The sequence below is a fragment of the Ciconia boyciana genome, chromosome 14 (genome assembly GCF_034638445.1).
Source record: "Ciconia boyciana chromosome 14, ASM3463844v1, whole genome shotgun sequence".
Lineage (NCBI taxonomy): Eukaryota > Metazoa > Chordata > Aves > Ciconiiformes > Ciconiidae > Ciconia > Ciconia boyciana.
The window spans coordinates 9226336-9245777 of record NC_132947.1 but is presented as its reverse complement, the minus strand read 5'-3'; the positions used below and the strand labels follow the sequence as shown (position 1 = coordinate 9245777).

At 39.4% G+C, this 19442-nt stretch overlaps 1 protein-coding gene across 5 annotated transcripts in view; it reads left to right on the top strand.

Moving 5' to 3' along the window:
• Positions 1–19442, top strand: part of PARD6B (par-6 family cell polarity regulator beta) — a 97907-nt gene that overhangs the window by 26670 nt on the left and 51795 nt on the right. For 4 of the 5 annotated variants that reach the window (XM_072878915.1, XM_072878913.1, XM_072878917.1 and 1 more), the window contains exons 5-7: positions 6842–6914; positions 13664–13765; positions 16148–16282. The gene's annotated coding sequence lies outside the window, so the exon portion shown is untranslated. The remainder of the gene's footprint in view (positions 1–6841; positions 6915–13663; positions 13766–16147; positions 16283–19442) is intronic. The other variant, XM_072878914.1, reaches the window with a different exon arrangement.

Below are 19442 nucleotides of genomic sequence, written 5' to 3'. Positions count from 1 at the left end.
TCAGGATGGTGACCGTGGTGATCTTGCACAGCACTGTCACCATCCTGGTAACGATAGGGGACGCTTTAGATCCCCGAAGGCAAAGAAGGGAGGTTTTGAAGTTGCACTTTGTAGGCTAAGACACTCCCCCACTCACCCCCAAAAAGAGAGGAAGGCTACAGAAACAAAAGTAGAGAGCACTTGGGAGTATCCCCTTTTCTGACCTGTAGGTAGCTCCTATCCCACTTGAGCCTGGTGATGATGTAAAGTGAATAACATTCTTTTTGGGCAGAGTATTTAAAATTTTCTCTTCTCAAGATAAAAGACAGTCCTAAATCAGTCTTTAAAACAGCTTTCCCTCACTCTCATTCCTCATTCCCTCTTCCTTCATTTTGGCAGTAAAATGTTGATGTGATTTATTTTTGTCTCCAAGAAAAAAAAAAGAATGGGAAACTCTTGTTCCATTTCACTATTCAGCATATTTTTTTCCTATGCCTCTCCCTTGACATCATCACTCCATCAATTTCATCTCTCCATATGTGGTTATCTATGATTTGCAATAAGTCAGACCACTTATACACATCCAAATCTTGGAATCTTTGTTTTGTTTTTCTGTTCAGCATTTTCAAGGAGATGATATAATGTTTAGTCCATGATACCCACATAATTTTCATGTGGTTAAACCACTGACAGCTTTTGTCTTACTTCTGGATTAAGATCTACTTTATTAGTCATCTATGCATCTATAGTGGGCCAGAAACAAGTATTGTTAATACTATTAACAATTACAAAAATGAATTTTCAAGCTTGATTAAGATGACATTGCAAAGTGAACTACTTAGTGGGAAATAAGTGTTGTTAAAGTATTAGTTCATGTCAGCTGGATTCTATTGGTTTTATCATGCGCCACTCATACTGGTGTTAAATAAGAAATAAAGACAACCTGCCAATTAATAAAAGAAGTTTCCTGTATAGTATTTTTGTAACTGAGTGCCGAGCCTGTTAGTTCTTACAAGGAATACAGAAACAACTTGTGTTCTTTGCTACTTGCAAGTCATTCTGTTTCCTTCAGGCATCTTCAGCTGAAATTAAACACTTGTTTTAATACTGATCTCTCTTGATTCTTGCAGATATTGGTAGCTTGCTCAAAGCAGCGATATAATTTAGATATTTTCCTACTTGGGGATTAATCACAGCTTTTGTGGAATGTTCTTAAGTGCCTCTTCCTGTGGGCCTTGCCTTGCTAGCTCAGCTCTGTCACATATCACAGTGTTGTGGAAATCGGAATGAGGGCTTTCAGTTCCTTTTCACAAAGAGTTGCCTTACTTTTGCATTTTTTAAATTTTGTAATTAGCAGTAACAATTTCCTCTAGCATATAACTCCTAATTTTCATTATGATTTTTAATTTTGTGTAGCAGTTGTAGCAAATGAGACTATGACAATGATGAAAGCAAAATAAGGTATTTGTATAGTCCAGTAGAAGATTTTGCTAAGTGAAAGCTTTCAAGCATATGCTGCATGACATAATATTATTCTGCCTGATTTTAATGTATCCTGTAAATAGCTATGAAAGACGTTAGTTTTGCTATTGAAATACACTTGCCATTCTGCTCTTTTTGTTTCCCCTTATACACTGATTGTTTTCCCTTTGTAGGAGTTTTTTTTCAGTATTCTGAAGCTGGCATAGGAGGACATCGTACTGAAGAACCTGTTAATTTTCAGCAATATTGAAATGTTCCTGCGGAGTCTGTAATGTTATAAAGAGCTGTGTGGTTTTCTGGTTTGGCTATTTTTAAAGTTTTCTATGCCTACCTTTTCATCTTAATGACATGCTAGGAGAGCACTTCAAATTCCAACAAAGGCAGCTTAACTTTTTGAGTGAAAGTAGAAGGCTTTTTGGAAAACTTTGTAGAAGAGATTTTTAGTGCTGAATTTTCTTTTCTCGTGTTCCTTAATGAAGTGTGATAAGTTAGAATACTATAGGCATATCTCGTGGGCCTGAACAGTTGACGATATAAAATACCTGACCCAAATATTTTTATCAAGGAGTGAGCTTGGTATTAAAAAAAAAAAAAATCCTTGGGAAAAGCAGGTAAATTGTTATAAGGTCGAATGGGAGCATAATGCTGAGGCAAAATGAAAGAAGGAGTGATGGGGGGAGTTACAAAAGCTTATTTTATCTCGGGATTGGAGTAAAGAGGGAGGAGATTGCTGTCGAGAAACAAAGACATTTAAAGGGAAGTGGTGAGAAAGGGATATTACTATGGGTACAGTATATACTACATAAAAGAAAGTCTGAAAGGAGTGCTAACCTCAAAGCTAGAGTGAATATTCTTTTCCCTCTAGGTTACAAAATGAAGTAATGGTTTTAATTTTGTTCTTGTTTTGTTTTCTTTCCATAAATAAACAGGAGACTCAACAGTGGATATATGGGAACATTAAAATGGCATCTGGAAGTGGTGCTGTTGTGCCTTTGGCTAAGGCTTCATGATAAGTTAACACTGCTATTGAAAGACCCAAGGTGTCTCTTCCCCTTGCTACCTGTTTTCTTTGTCAGTGCTAGCCTTAACATGGCTGTGTAATGAATTTAGTTGAAGAACTGATCTGAGATAAAATGATATGGCAAAGAAGTTAGTTAATGGTTAGTTTTCTACCCAGAGCAGTTTCCTGATTCATTCCACCGTGAATGTCTGTCCTCTCACATGCAAAGGGTTGGCTTTAGGGGCATAAGTGAGTGATGGAAAAGGGTACACTACTTTTATTGCCAATGCCAGCTTATATAATTTTAAAGTGATTGTGAAATTACAGTCTTAACTAAGAAACACTTGTCACCCCATGTTTTCATCATAACTTTGAAATGTGTTTTATTTCAGAAGTTTGTTTTGAAGTGGGTTTTATTTCAGATCTTAGTGATAAATATACAGTGAGTTCTATAATCACCTGGAAGGAGCTTGTATGGTCTGTTTAGTAAGTACCTAATTACAGATTATGGTAAATATGTTGTTGATACTGCGATTTGCAACAGGCCCCTCTTAAGCATTTCTGAAGGTGTCTTAAATACATTGAGCCCTTAGAATGTTGTTGTTCTCTTTTGCAATTCATATGGAACTGCTAAGTATTTGCGGTTGAGTCCTCTTCAAACGTAGTATTTTGGCTTTGTTATGCCTAGTGTGCTTTTATAGTAGCATGCCTTGAAGAAAGAGTGTTAAGTGATTTCTTTGCATCTATTTTCCATCGTTTCTTACTATTGTTCGCTTCTGTTACGTTTCAGGCTATGTAACACTTTAAAGATTAACTGTGAATCTGTTTTGAATTAACTTATTCTCAGTGGTGTCAATAAACTTTGCTTCTGTCCTCTAACACATGCTACTCCCATGTTTGAATCTTTATGAACATTATGAATGAAAGATGCTCATGGTAGATATTAGAAGGGCTAGTAATGTCAGCAAGCTACCTGCCTGAAGCATGTCTGCAACTTTAGTCAGAGCAGGACAGGAACCTGTGCAGCTAATTCAACTTGTTTAAATGGATGATTCTTTAAGGCATCATCTGTCAAATTAGTGGAATTTACACCTGCTTTACATTCATGCATTTAATGATTGCTACCATTACACAGCCTTTTCAAAGCTGTAAGTTTGATAACAGTTTTGGACTATCTCTTTAAGCCAACTGTGCTAGTCCTGAAGATGTGGCTACATTAGCGGCTTCAGGCCCGTGAAGCTGACTGTGCACAGGCTTGCCAAGAAATGTCGGGAGTTTGATAGAATTGTTCTGTAGGCCATTTGATGCTTGCACCACCCACTGAGATTGCTCTGCTGTAAAATACACTTAACAAAAAAGCTAGCAATTATGTTTCTCTGCCTTATGAAGAGAGACTTCAAGAAATCACTCTCAGACTCAATGCTTACAAGTTTTTCACAAATTAAATGTATTATAGTAATGTGAAATCACTGGTAACTCTTTCTTATTTGAAAAGAATGCATTCTTCTGTTGTTTAGCAGTGATCTTTCCAGGGTTAGCCTATGGGCAGTGGGGAGGAAGAGTGCTCACTCTTTCTGAGGAGAAATTAGATGTGGAAATTCTGTTCCTTTATTTAAGCGTGCAAAGGAGCAGCAGAAGGAAAACAGCTTTTCCACACAGAAATCTTTACCTCAGAAAGACATGGAACAGATTGTTAGGGGATGTAAACTCGTGTTAGCACCACTGAAATCCATGCATTGATTTACAGCATCTATGCATCCGTCCTGATAAACCTGTGGAGTATAATGTGTCTTGAGGTTTCTTCTGTCCAGATACATACACAAAAAAGAGGCGATGAAACTTTTGTGGGTAGGTTTTAAATCTTGTATAAGTGAAATTACAGTGTGAATATAATGTGGTAGTTTATGCCACCATGAAGACTTCACGTTAGACATGAGCATCTTAGGAAATAACCTTAATAGGCTGACAGGTGTGGTCACTAAACTGATGAAAATGCCAGCTGCTAACAGTTTCTCTGAGACAATACATGCCAGTCTTAGCTCAATGCTGCTCTAACATAGTTGCAGAGCTTTTGGGCCGAGTTGGGTCACATTCCTGCTACTCAGAACGTGGCCTGAGCTCGTATCTGCATTCTGCTGAATAGGTATTTATCCTCAGCCCACATTATGTCCTGTATATCCACATACATGTTTGTCCTTGTGAAAACAGTCACTATGTCTTCCATGTGCTTAAGACTTTCTCGATGTTCTTCCTTTCCTCTTTGTGGTAGCATAATTTGTCCTTTCTATTTTTTGAATCGCTGTCCTGGAAGTGACTAGGAGTTGAGTCCTTCCCCAGCCTCCATGATCGCAGACCTAGAATAGCGCACTTACTTGACATGGTGGATTTGGTCTCTTGGGTTCATGTGATTGCTCCCTGGATGACTTCTAGCAGCCTTTTTAGAACACCCTTTCTAGAGTGATGTGTGTACTTGTTGCCCCACTTGTAACTTGTGTTTCTCTGTTGCTCCTCCTCTGATTCTCTGGCAAAAGGCTTTTGCCTTCCCTATTGCCATCTTCTTAGTGTTGGTGCAGAAGCTGCCTCCAGGCATACCTCCATACCTGAAATTGTTCCCTCAGATCTGTTCTGTTGCAGAAGTTGGCTGCAAATAGGTCTCCGGAGGCGTAACACCACCTCAACTGAGAAAGTTGACTCAGGCTCTGCAGAGAATGACGTTTGCTCTGTTTATGTGGAACAGGTTTCATAAAGTAAAAGAGGAGTTGCATGCTAGTAACCATCTTCAGTCTATGCAAAGCACAGCCTTTGGGGTGAACTTACATGTATGCTGCTCTTAACATTGGCTTAAGTCTAAATCAAGAGTCTAGTATTTTCCAGTCTACCCCTTGCTGACAAAGTGCATTTGTCTTCTTACCTATTCTTCCTCTTCCAGCACCCTTTCTTCTAGCTAATGCCTTGACATTATAGCAACTCCCTTTGCCATATTGTTCCAGACAAGAGTGATTGTACCTGTTTTGGGAGGTCCTTGGCCACTTTTAAGAATGGCAAAAAAAATCCTGGAGTTAGCCCAACTGTTGGATTGATAACTACCAATTTGAATTTCAGATGCGATTCAGGTTTCCTTAATTTTATTACCAGGTGAAAGGATAATAAACTTTATTTAGGAATGAGATTGTTCCTTACAGCCTAGATGAAAAATTATAAAGAGGTCTGCTAAGGCAAACCTTGCTCTTGTTCTGCTTTTATGATGACCATTTAAGCAAAGTAGCCCCAACAAGTGGGACAAGTTCCCTTTGTTTGGCTTTAAAAACAAAAAGTTTTCATCAGGTTCATTATTTTAATTTTGGAGAATATGAGATGTGATTAGGATAGAAGAATAGATTCAGGATTTTAAAAATCATTTAAATTACAGTGCAAATGTGTTTTTAAAAATATGCTCAGAATAGAAGGTTTGCTCTCCTTGTAGTGGCAATTCTTTACTGGGATTTTGTGAACAACAGTCTTTCTAAACTTCATTTAAGGGTGCGAGTCTATCGGCTTTTGTCTTCTGCAGAGGTGGGTATGCCCGGGCTCTTGGCTTTAGGCAGACACTCTTGTAGCTGTTGAGTTTTTCTGGAGTTCTGAATATGGGCTCCTTTCTGATATGGGAAGAACATTGCAGTGGCTCTCCAAAACTGCCCTTCTGAGCAGCTCTTGGTTTTCTTTCATAGTGTTCTCTCTGCTTCAGAATAGTCAAAGTGGGTTTTTGTTTTGTTTTTTGGGGGGGTTTTGTTGTTTTGTTTTTTTTTCTTTTAGGTATTTGCTCGGGTTGGATTTTGGGGGGTTAACAATTTTTCTACCTCAGTGAATAATGTGAGCCATAACTTCAAGTTGACTTTTATAAATCATGCTTTGGTGTTACATCCAAGTGCAAGTGTTAGAATAAACTTTTCTGCTTCAAAACTTGAGCGAGATGCTTGGCAAGGAACTTTTGCTGAAAGACACATTGACTTTATAGGTTTAGAAGCCTGGTGGCTGAAAACTCATTGTGAGATCTAGAACTTGAAATCCATGTGGAGGTAGATGTTCGGGATAACAGGGACATCCTTCCTCGTCGTACAGGTCACCTACTGGTGCAGGGGTGGAAAACGGCCTCCCAGAGCCTCCAAATGTTACATTTCTCAATACAATGAGTTTTGTGCCTTTGGAGTTGGTGATATGGTGTTTGCCTAAAAATTCCTCAGCTCGGCTTGGGTTCCCCAGTGGGATGGCAGAAAAGGCACGGCGGGGGGAGCGGTGTGGAGCCCGGCGGCTGGCAGGCACCCGGCCGGCGGGCACCCCTCTGACCCGCCTGAGCCCGCCGAGGCCCCAGCCTGGGCTCTGTGACTGTTTTTCTCCCCCCAGGTGAAGGAAGTGGAAGAGACGGCTGAAGAGCGGTTGAGGAAGGCTGGACGAGTTCCGCGGGATAACGGACGCGGTACGTGCCCCGAGGCCGTGTCGCCGCCGGCCCTGAGAGCAGGAAGGGGGGCGCGCGCAGGGCGGCCATCTTGACAGCGCGGCCGCCGCGGGAAAGACTGCGGCGCTGCGCGCGCATGGGGGCGCCGCGCCCACCAGGTGGCGCTAGGGCGCGCGCAGCCAGGCCGCCCCCGCGGGCGCCGCCCCGCCGCCGGGCGGGTGCAGGTGGGAGAGCGCCGCGGGGCTCGCCTCGCCCTCCCCTCCTCGCCCTCCCCTCGTGTGAGCTGGCGGTCTGCCTCCCTGTTCGCTAGTCGGTGGAGTACCGGAGGCAGATTGCAGTAGTACGTTCTAGAACAAAGAATCTGTGTTTTAGCTTGGTTGTGTTATGAAACCTGCCGAGAAGACTGCTCCAGTGCTACAACAGCTGGATCGTTTTGAGACGGTGGCGCTAGACTGGCTGATGCAGACAGAGATTATGTGTGTTACAGTAACATTCACGGGCACCAGCTACAAATTAAGGCCACCTGTGCTAGATGCTGTACCAATGCAGCAAGCTAGTTGTCTACTGCAGTCAGAATATAAGAGAGAAGTTGATACAGGTGGAATAACTGAGTGGGGAGTACTAATTAATGATGAGATTGTGACTGATATGCTATGCAATATTTGTACCACACCAATTATCTTCGCCATTGTCAGTGCCTAATTGTTTGGGATAAACCATTTAGAGCAAGAGGTATATGTGTTACTATTTAGCTTACCCCAGGCTTTCTGCACATAGTGGTGCTGTCTGAAAGCTATTTGGGTTATGGTGTTCATGTAAAAATAATGAATGTGATTTTTGCAGTCAACTTTTCTTTCCTTCCTTAGGCTAAAAAATGTAAAATTAGGTAGAGGAACTGATACTGCATTTTAACCCCTCCTAGCATTTCAGAGAGCACTAGTTCAGATAGCATGGACCAAGTTTACCTAGAGGGACTTCCTCTTATACTCAGTGATGCACAGACCATCTTGTCTTCTGTTAGCATTCACCACAACATTTTTCTTCTGTCTTCAAGCATCTTGTATAATGCATGTGTCACTGGCAAATACAATGGTTGCTAATTGTATTGAATGCACTTTGAATGGCAAGAAGTGACCAGCCAACAGCTCCTCGGGGACTTGTTGCTTATGAGCTATTTTGTTGGATGATTCTCAGGAATTGCATAGATAAATGGAGAGGGACAGGGTAAAGTGAAGCAGATAAGAAATTATGTGGCCAATGTTTCCTAGGCAGTTGAAAAGCAATTTCCTGGCTTTATTCTTACCAGCTTTAGTGCAAATGAAAGATATTGGTGTGCTGGACTTTCTGCATGTTGTCTGCTGTTTACAGAACAAATGCCAATATTGCCTTCTCAGCATCTTTCCACTTTTCTGTGCATGTATCCCAGTGTTCTTTGGAGAAATGTTGTGCTTACTCTCAAGCACAGAACTCATAAGTCAGAGGTGGCCCCAAAGCAGTCTCGTGTGGTCTGCAAGAACCCATTGAAAACTCAAATGAGCATGTTTGACACAGTTTATACAAAATATCATCAGCTAACTAATGATGATTATTATTTGGTCATGGGACAGATCTTGCACCGTGGATGTGAATTCTGCTCAAGTGAGGTCATCGTCCTTGTTCTAAGCAAATCAGTCAGCAATATAGCCAGTTATTAATCCTTTTTTGACTTCTGTCAGAGGTTTCTGGTTTTGTTGTTGGCATGTCTTGCTTATGGAAGGGAGGCATCATAGCTTCCAGAAGGAAGTGACAGAGTGGAAAGAAACAAAAGCTTGGCTCATCAAAGTCTCACATGGTTAGCAGGGGACTTAAAAGGAGAAATAGCTGCCTGTAAGAATGGTTCAGTATTAGTGGCTGTTTAAGCAGTTCTTTTTCCATTCAGCTTTTGACAAAAATAGCTGTAAAGGAGAATGTGAACCTCAGAGCATGCAGTCTATTTTTTGATACATCTTGGCTTACATTTGTCAGCTTTAGATTCTCTAGTACGGCACATTTAGTCTGTGCAAAATGTAGAATACAAGAGATTGGTTTCTTGGGCCAAAGAATCCTTTGAGTTAATTCCTGAAAGGTGATGATTGCTTCAGTGATACGACATCACCTGCTCAAAGCAAGTGGTTTGAATCAATAGCTCTTCACTGCTGATTGTATTCTGTCTGATTTACTGTTAAGTTCATTCACTCAATTCTTCTGTTTGGGAGCTTACACTAGGATTTTGTATGTACCTTATGCTTTTTCCCATCAATCAAGCATGCACCTTACATTTTTTTGCTCCCATATAGGGAAGATGGTTAGCTTGTTCGGATGGATCCAGTGAGCTTTTAAACCTCCTGTGAGACTTCTTCTCTTGCCAACCTTTTTCTACAAAAACCACTAACCTAGTTTCAATACACTATCTTTGTGTGTAGATGCCCCTGAAAATGCCCCTGAAAACATTTTTTCATAACCTGCAGGCTGTGAATAATTCCCTAATATGCAGATTATTGACCTTATCTGGGAACATCAGAGCACTGCAGTCAGTGTGCTGATTCTGTGCCTTTCTGTCCAGTACCTACAATGTAAGGTTCCTTTCAGCAGCACATCCAGGGGTATATGGGAATCTGATAAATATAATGTACTGTTTGAACTGATTCCAGCTTCTGTGCCTAGCAATAATTTGGTCTTTTGTCTATGCCAACAAAAGGCAAGGGGAATCTTGCTTTTTTCAATTGGGCATTCAGTGAAGCATTCACATAGAGGGATTGGGCTTCTCTCCTTTGAGTGTGCTGCTGCTTTGAACTTACAAGTACTCTTGATGCATACATTTGAATATTGCAATGAGGAGAAACCTGGATCCTCAGTGCAAGGAAGACAGAATTTCCACTGTCATACTGTTGTACCTGGCTAGGCACAGCATGGCACAGCACTTAAAATGGACACTTGTACAAGAGGTAAGTTACAGTGACAATGTAAATACAGTTCAGCATGCCTCACACTTGCCGTGGAAGGAGCATCTTGCAATGAAAAGATTGTGCTATAAGAATTTTAGTGCCAGTTATTTAACTTTTTCTGATGTCATCCTTAGGGCACTGACTTCGACGAAGTAAATTAATGTCTCTTAAGTGGCTTCAGAGCTTCTCAAATGTAACTATCAAATTTTGATTTTTTAACTGAGCTATGATTTGAATCAGTGACACAAAAGCAAAAAAATTTAATTGTAACAAGACTCTTGTATATGCTGTTCTTATATTGTTTCCATGGGTCATTGTTGGTTACCTTTTTACATACGATTCTTTATGCTTCTTGTATATCTTAACACATGATTGATATCTATTCAGAGATGTGCAGCTGGTTTAGTTACATATGGGAATTCACTACTTCCATTTCTTTGTCTCCTAATCCTTGAAGAGGATGTATGGATAGATACAAAATCTCTGCTTATGTTTGATATTCCCCTTTTTTTTTTAAATACGTATGTTGATCCTCCAGCATACTCGCCAGTTTATAAAACCACAGGTTAATGGTTCTCAAGCCATTGCACCTTCTTGCAGAACTTGCCCCAGGGAAATGATGTGTTTGTAAATCTTGCTTTATTATGGTTCCACAGACCAGCTGCTAATTGCTTATCTTTGTCTCATGGACTTAAAGTTTGGGAACCTCCTCCCTGAGGCCCTAGGTGTGAAACCTGATTTCATCACAGGGGAAAAAGAGGAAGAGGTCGTTGTGTTTGGTTTGCTGTGGCTAGGGTTTGCTAACTTCTCAGGACCGTACCAGCCTCAGTTTTCTCTTTTCTCACCACAGAGCTGTTCAGTTTACAGTGGTTGCTTTTACTTGTGATCCTTTTATGTTACTGTTTGTTAACATATGGGATCAAAGACCAAAAAGGAATATAGAGCGATCTTTTTGAAAAAGTCCCTGTGACAACTAGAATTTGCACAATATCTTTGACTTGTGGCTCCAGCTACTTTTCTTTCTTTTCCAGAAAAAATAATAGTTTCTATAAAATGCACAGATTCTTGTTATTTTGTTTGTTTAACTGGTACAGCTTGAACTGCAGTGTATGCAAGGATCAGGTCTCACTGCCACACATGCAATGTGCCATTCCTGGTTTGTGTTCTAATTGATCATTCATACTGATTGTGCTGTCTCCTAACTGACTTTGGTGCTGTTGGTTTGCTACCTCCTTGAGCTTGCTGACTTGAATTAGAAGACAAAGCTGAATCAAACCTTCCTTCCTCACCCCCTCCTCCAATTAGCATAGTAAAACCTAGTAAAAGGAATACAGGTTTTTTCCCATGGACTGCTGTGCTCTGGTGCTTGTGCTGAGCACTTGGCTAAATCTTCAGTAAGGTAAGGTAAAATACATTGTACAAGGGGAAATAAATCTTGTGTTATAATGTGGGGTTTCAGACCAGTCCTGCTTGCTCTGGCTCATGAGAGGTTGCTGTACCAAAAGAATCATTTCCCTTTGTCATGTGCTGACTCCTCTTGAACTCCTCTGTCGCTGTGGTTCTGCAGACTGCTGCAGAATGACTCTTCTTGAATCATATTTGCATATCATTTCCTTTCATCACAGGCTGCTTGCTGGGAAATCGGCTCTCCTGTGTCTTGTATTGGTTGTTTGCTTTTACCCTCAAAGAAAGATGGTTTAGATTTGTTCCATGTCTGCTCTGACCTTGTGTTGATAGTTTTTGTACTGGGTCTGTACAACATCTCCCTCTTTCCAGCTATGTCCCAAACTGTGTTTATATTTACAGTAGTCATCTAGCTGTAAGAGTGGCTTTTCCCTTGTCCTTTCTGAGACCAACATTAGCAAACAAGTTTGTTACCTTATCTTTAGAAAGTCCAGGCTCAAATTTTGATCTGATGTAGTTTACCTGAATATGAACCTCATCTCAGACAGATCACCAATCTGTTTTTCACATGTGCTTTATGATAGAGGAGCGGGTTTTTGCATATCATTGACCTAAAGGAATTCAATAGAACAAACCTGGAATTCTTGTGCTTCGGCTCCTTCATTACATATTTATTCTGTATTTTTATTTAACACTAGAAAATATGTCTGATTCCATTCACAGGGATCCTGCTAGAGTGTCTCTGCTCACTTTCTGTTGGTTATCAAGTACATACTGTAAAGACAACGGAGTGTGTCTGTGTATAGTTATGTCACTGCTGGGGGAGGTGTCTGTGTATATAGTTAGTGGATGTAGTGCTGAGGCCAGTAATACAGGAGATACTGTTGGTTTGTTTACAACTGAAAGCTACTACTATTTTGATATGTCTGTTTGATCTCCTATTACAGAACACTTATAGCACTATAAAAGCACTTAATCTGCAGGTACTCATTCTGGTAATAAAAATACTATAAAATCTTACTATGAGTCATTTTATAGTTATATAGCTTTGTCTATACTCAGCTTTTAAAAACACAGCTTCTTAAAAAAAAACCAAACACACAAATGAGTCATATGATCATCAGTAAAATGTCTAAGTACCTATTAGAGTTTATAATGCATGGTCCATGGATTAAATTACTTACAGCAGGCATTTATGGTTTATTTGAGATTCTGGATTAAATCTCAAAATGCCCAGATAATTCCCTGCAATATTAGCCCAACTCCAGATTCTCACCGTTCTAGCTAAAAGATCCTTACTCTTTCCTATGAAATTGAAGGAAGAATATCTTCTAGCTCAGTCTTTGGGACAAAAATATCTTTTGAAGGGATCCTCATTCCTCTTTATTCTTTAAGTCTATTAAAATTGTAGGCAAAACAGCTTTAATCCAGAAATGAACCAAGACCTCCTATACTCAACACTTAGTTGAGAAAGAAAACTTGTATAAAAGTGGGCTCAACTGCCTCTCTTATTTGTCTTGTCAGTGTGTTGCTGCTCTGTTTTACAAATTAGAATGCCTATTTGGGTGTGTTAGTGGAGGTTTTCTTGTTTTTGCTTTTATCTTTCCCTTTAGAGAGCTCTTCCCAGTTCCCATCTTATCCATCATTTTTGGCTTGTACGTTCCATTAGCTATAGTGCTCTGCTTGGAGGTGTAGCTTACTGCCACCTAACAAAGCATTTGCAGTTGTTTATATAGGAAATTGGGTAATTCTTGCTAACAACACTCGGCAGGATTTCAGATAAGGTTCAGGCTCTCGTATGGATATTGGGAACAAGCTTGGTTGTAGTAGGTAACAAAAAAAAAAAAAATCTTTCCTGTATTAGGGCACTTAAGTATTGTGGAAACTGACAGGGACTAGGGAGCAGAAACTTTCTCTGAGGTGCCTATGCTACAATGTTGTGTGAAGACTCTTGCTCTCCTGAGAACTCTAGTCCCGAGCCACTGTTGAAGGCAAGATACTAGAAGTGGTGTACTCAAAGATGTGACTTTTTCCAAAAACTGATTAAGTAGTATGAGTTAGCTCTTCCCCAATAAAATCAAATCATGTAGCATGGTATAGAGGCAGTTTTCATTTTAAATCCATTATTACCCCTCATGTCTACAGTATTTCATAATAGAAAGTTAGATGGTCTCTTGGGAGTAGTGTGGAAATTTGGAGAGAAGAGGGAAGGGTCTGATTACAGTTTTGATGTGGGAGTCCTAGTAAGTTATTTTTCCAATCTCTGCTTGATAACATACTGCAAAAGGACCCTTGTGATATCTTTTCTGAAATATTCATGTGAAAAAATAATGATGTGAAAAAAAATAGTGTGGTTTTTATCTTCAAGATTCATCCTCATGTGAGATACTTTTTTTCATGCAGATCAGAAGTGATACATCACAGATCCTGGACGAGACCATTCCGCTCATTAAAGACAAGGTGATGGAAATGAACCACATCTATGACAAAGTTGATAAATTAGAGGTTTGTTAGAATTAGAAATTTACATCCTTCTTTTTATGTGTTTTATAGGTTAACTGTCCAGGTATTTAAATGTAGCACTCAGATGTTTATGGCTCTCTATTGTCTTACGTTTGTTTTTAAATCAATACGTTTACCCATGGTTCCACATATACAAGTGTTTATGGTTTTGGAACATCACTGAGTAATTTATTGCTGTGGATTCCACAATTCCTAATGGCAGATTAAAAGCATTAGTTGTGGTTTTGTTGTTAACAATAATGCTAATAATGTTAATTTGTTTTGTGACTTGAAGGAGTATCTGTGAAACCATTTATAACTTTAAAAATTCAAGTCTCGCATCCAGTGCTGGACATACCCATTTTAAGTTGTTGATGATCGTCTTATGTATTAGTGGAGAGATTTCTGAGCTCCCATCTTCTGTTGTGTCTGTTTTGGTGTTTATTGTATCCTGAATGAGGGAAGCCAGTATGACTCACTAAGATGATGCCCTCACCATATTTAGTAAGCAGTATGTTAAATTTTGTGTCAACTGAGGGCAAGTTTGCCTCTGGGGGGAATATAATGAAAACATGACAAGATAAATTGTGCAATGTTTAAAATCAGTTTTTACTGACTCAAAGTGAAAGAAACCAAGTGTTTGTGGCATTAAATCCAGATAGGCAGTGCTTAAGCTTCAGGCTCTACCCCTGTACAAAGTGATATCCTCTGGTAAGGTTTATTACTCTGGGAGGGACCGGACAATTGACTTAGCTTTCAGCAAGTTTTCTTTAAATGCAATTCATTTTTTGTAGTTTGCATTTTTATACCTACATTTGATAACAGACTTTATCAAACCACTTCATATTTTATGGACTTACACAGCACCAGGAGAAAGCTTCAGATAGGAAATGGAGGCAAGGCATTTTAGAACAAAAGTGGGAGTCAACTGTTAACTTGTTTAGAACCTGTCTGATTTTCAGAACTGAGTACCCCAGTCCAAGAAATAGCTAGCAGGTTCTCAGCATACATAACAATTTGGCCATACTTGAATGTATAGTTAAGCTAGGACTGTGAAAAATGGCTAACTGAATCAGGTTCCAAACTAACTGCTTCTGGAAGGGTCTCACTCATTTAGGTCTTTTTGCAAATTCCATGCTTATAGGTGGTTGGGATTTTTTGGGGGGAGGGGGGGTGTTTTTGTCTTTGAACAGCAAAATAAAACTAAAACCGTAAGCAATTACTTGTGCCAAAAGTACGGTAAGCAACAGGGCTCCGTATTTCTTTTTTTCCCCTCTAATACAGGAAGGGGAGACCCCCCTTTGCCCCCCTTCCTGACCCCATTTCCTTTGTACAACTGTAGGGACATAGTAATTTGGAATATGAAGAAAACACCAGTCTTTGCTAGGCTACGGGTAGCCCTTCAATAATGCAGCAAAATTTTCTTGAGAGGCTTTTTTTGGTTATCACGGGAGGATACCACCTTGATTGGCTAGGAATCAGTTTTTCTCCCTAACATTACCTGCTGTAATGGCACTAATCTGAAAGCACAAGATTACATTGGCAATTTGAGCAGTAGTTAATGTTTTAATTAGAACTTTTAAATTTAAAGCTTAGCATCCATGGGGATTTTCAAGGGAGAAATTATCTTGTACTCCCAAGAGTAGAAAAGGAAGGGACTGTTGTGTAATGGTTATATCGGATGAGAATGTGCTGGGTTTTAATTTTGATGTTGTCACTGGTATATTTTGGGCAATTAATTTACCTGTTCAGCCTCACCTTCCCCATCCCTAAAATGGGCAGTGCTCAACTTCTCAAAAAAAATTGTGAAGCTTAATCATTAATAGAGAGTATCAAAACTCCTTACAAACTGCTCTGTATTTTAACAAATAAATACTGTGTTCTTTCTAGTTGGCTTTCCCTTATGGCTCAAATTTCAACTGAAACTGAACAGATGGATGTTTTAGGTCTATAATTCCTGACCTTTTTTAGCTAAAATCACCTGTTGTTATCTTTCCCTCCGCTGTCTCCTCCCTCCTACCACTTTGGCCACTTTCTCACTCCCACCAGGTTCTGAAGAGCTTTTCACCTCACTGCTGAAATGTTGCCAGACATTTAGACACTATGCAAGTGCTTGCATACTCTGTATGCCGAAAAGGGAGCAAAACTCTGCCCTTAGGTAAGGAGAAAAATTAGCCTTAGGTCATGACCAGTGGTTCTTCTCATGGATGGAAATATCTGTAGTCTACTTGTGAGTATGTGCCCCTTGGATACTTATATTAGGAATAGCGCACTCTGAAATCTTGTTAAAGCTTTTTCTTTGACTTCTGATCTGTAGCTGGGATAATGTTGAAACTCAGCACAGGAGCTTTTAATTTTCATAAGGTGTTTTTCCTCTCTCCATAGGCATTTGTTAAAATGGTTGCACACAGTGTTTCCTTCCTAGAAGAGCAAGTGCTTGAAGCAGAGAAGAGCCACAGCACCTTTCTTAATACTGTTTGCAGATTATTTCAGTGTGCAACTATCTCGTCATTTAAAAATGTGAGTATTTTTAAAGTCGCTTCCAGCAGATGGGAAAGTGATGCTAAATACCCTTTCTGTATCAAATGTGGCCTTACAGCATATTTAATTATTAATTTTAAGCGGTGTAAAAGAGCTAGCTACAGTTTGCTTCTGTAAAGGGAATTTTTTTACATTTTTTAAAGTTTTCAATAATTTTCATTTTTTTTAAGAGTTGCTGCTTAGGCATTCAGTAGTTCCAGCAGTAATTTTTGAAGATCTCTACATTTTGCTCCTGAATGAAAGGATTTTCTCTGTATATGTATATGCAAATAGGAAACTCGTTATACATCATCTTGCAGTGAGACACATAAGCATAGATTGTTCTTTCTACTTAGTCTTTGTTTTTATGTCAATTATGTCGACATTACTTTATAGGGTTGTCTGTGAATGAGCACTAGAGCGGGATGAGAACTCTTTCAGTGAGTTTTAGCGATATTTGCTGATAGAGGAAAAATGTTGAGAGTCAGGGATAATGAGATCTGATGTGGACTTGAGGAAGCTTTACATACTCTTCATCCTTTCTGTCCCTGTTCTTTTCCAGTAACGTCTTCATACCACTTACCTTTACACTCTGCTTTCCTTCTCTAAGCTCCCAGGTCATTCTCTAAATCTGTCATTTCCCCAGCAATTCATCACAATCACCAGTTAGCCTTTTCTAAACTCATCCCTTCCATTCCTCCCTCTCCATCTCGATGTGAATCTACCATGTTTTCAGTCTTAGCATATCTCTATCAGGATCCTTGTTCCAGTCTCAACTACCTCCCTGCTTTCTTTTGTCCCTTCTGTATTTCCGCCATTTATGTTTCCCTCCTCATTTTCTTCCAAGGGGCTTCCATGCCAGTATGGATAATACTGGGTAGGCAATAATACACAGGTATTGGTGATCATGTATGTACAGCTGAACCACTTCACATTTTTGTCTGGTGTCATAGCAATCTCTGGAAGCTTCAGCTGCAGGAAAAGTCCAGTTCAGTTTCTCCAGATCCAGGACAAACCTTAACTGCTTAAAGATAATAATGAATATTCAGTCTGGTTAACACAGGCGTGGACAGGAGATGGTACATACTGATTTCATCTTCAGCTGTCAAACTCTAGTGAATCTTTAGAAAACCACAGTTTATATAGACTCAGTAAAGAGTTGTAACTTGGCCAAATTTGGTCATATTTTCATAGGAATGGAAAAATATGTCCCTGATATGAGGGCAGTTTACTGCCAATTTAAAATCTCTGCTGTAGCTTATGAAGGCATCGGAGCTTTTCAAAAGAGCTAAACAACACATACTTTTCCTTAATTTCATTATCTGAATTGGCTTGATTTTGTTCCCTAAAACTTTCCAAACATGTTAAACCTGCAGCAGATACCCAGTCTGGAAAATATATCAAAGCTGGAAGTTTTGCAATGTTGGTCTGCCTATACAAATAATGTTGTATAACTGGAACACCAAGAAGAATGTGGAAAAGGCTAGTCTATTTACTCAGAAGCTGGTTTGAGTTGGGCTTGAAGACAGTATAGTGTTTTCAATTCTTTTTTCCTTTATTACAAAGAAAAATTTTGAAATATTGTGTAAGTGTGTATTCATGCTTGCAGGCATCTTGGAATGATAATATTAGTTAAAAAAAAGATAAAAATAAATAGGGAATGGTGTAGCTTCCTACTGTACTGATCTTATCCCTCCCTCCCATCCTTTCCCCCAAAAATAGTACATCTAGAAAGCACAGTGAGAGAGGTAACAAAGATGAGCACAGATAAGGAAAAGTTCTCTTGCAGGAATTTCTAAACAGACAAAGACTCAGCCTGAGGAAGGACAGGACAGGATAGAGATTCGTGAAGTCATTCTGTATGTGGAGTAGGTGAATAGAGAATGATTATTCACTCCCTCCCATAAGTCAAGAACTAGGGTCATCCATTGAAATTATTGGCAGGCAGGTTCACAATACAAAAAGGGAGGTACGATGTATTAATGTGCCATAGAACTTATGTCCACAGGATGTTATATATCCTCAAAGCAATTAGACAAATTCCCGGAGAAAAAAATCCAGCAATGGTTATTAAACAAAATATCCATCCTTCAGCCACAAATTCTTGAAGACTGGAAAGTAAGTTTGTATATTTACCCCTTAAACTTTTCCCTAGGCAATCCCTTCAACGGGACACCACTTAAGAGGGATTATTTGACTGCATGGACCTTTGAATGATGTAGTACAGCTGCTTGTTAATAACTTTTACACTGTGGTTCTCACTGTAAATTCTGGCTCTGAATGACAATGTTCTGTGCTGGTAAGGGATTATTCACTTCTAGTAGAAGTGTGCAGGAAAGGATTGAATTGTTTAAGGACATAAATGGAGTTTGAATTTCTACAGCAACTTTCCTTTTGGTTTGACTGTTGCCTGAAACCTAATAAGATCCCTGCAACTATCCAAGTTTCTGTACTCTCTCCAAATCTGTTTCTTTCTAGTTGTCCATCCCTTTTCCCCTGTTATGTAGGATATCATTGCAGAGATGCCTCTTTGGCATCTTTTGCCATTTGAAAATTAGGACTGTCCTGACCATTTTTGTAGGTGAGTTTAACTTGTTCTGAAATGATAGTATCCAACTCGTGTATCTTCTCTCCATAGCCTTGATCAGACTGGGTAAAAAAGTTTGAGAGTTCCCCTCTCACTGAGTAGAGTGTGTCTGTGTATACGTATTTCAGCTAAGTTTTTTCCTCTTCTAATTAAACATGCATGCTGTTTTAAATGTAAGGAAAATCTCACTCTCATTGTTTTGCAATTATATTTCAAAGTCCAGCAAAATCCTGTAATGTTTGTCTTTTTTATTTTTGGCTGTGTTTTTTGGGTATTCAGAAAGTTGTTTTGAATAACTTCCAGTGCACAGTTACACTCGGAAAGGTGTCTAATCTGTGGGAGAAAAGTGAGTAATCAGAATTCACTTTTTGTGTTAGGAATATTCAGAGGTAGTCTGAAAAGAAACAACCTTATACTAAATATAAATTACAAATATGACTGGGTAAGTCTGACAGGTTATAAGAATATAACACCTCCTGAGGGAACAGAACAGAGGAAATAACTTTCTCTTGTGAAGTTTGTGGCTCTGTGGAAGAAAAGCTGTTCTTCTGTAAAGCTTGAAATTTTTATGGG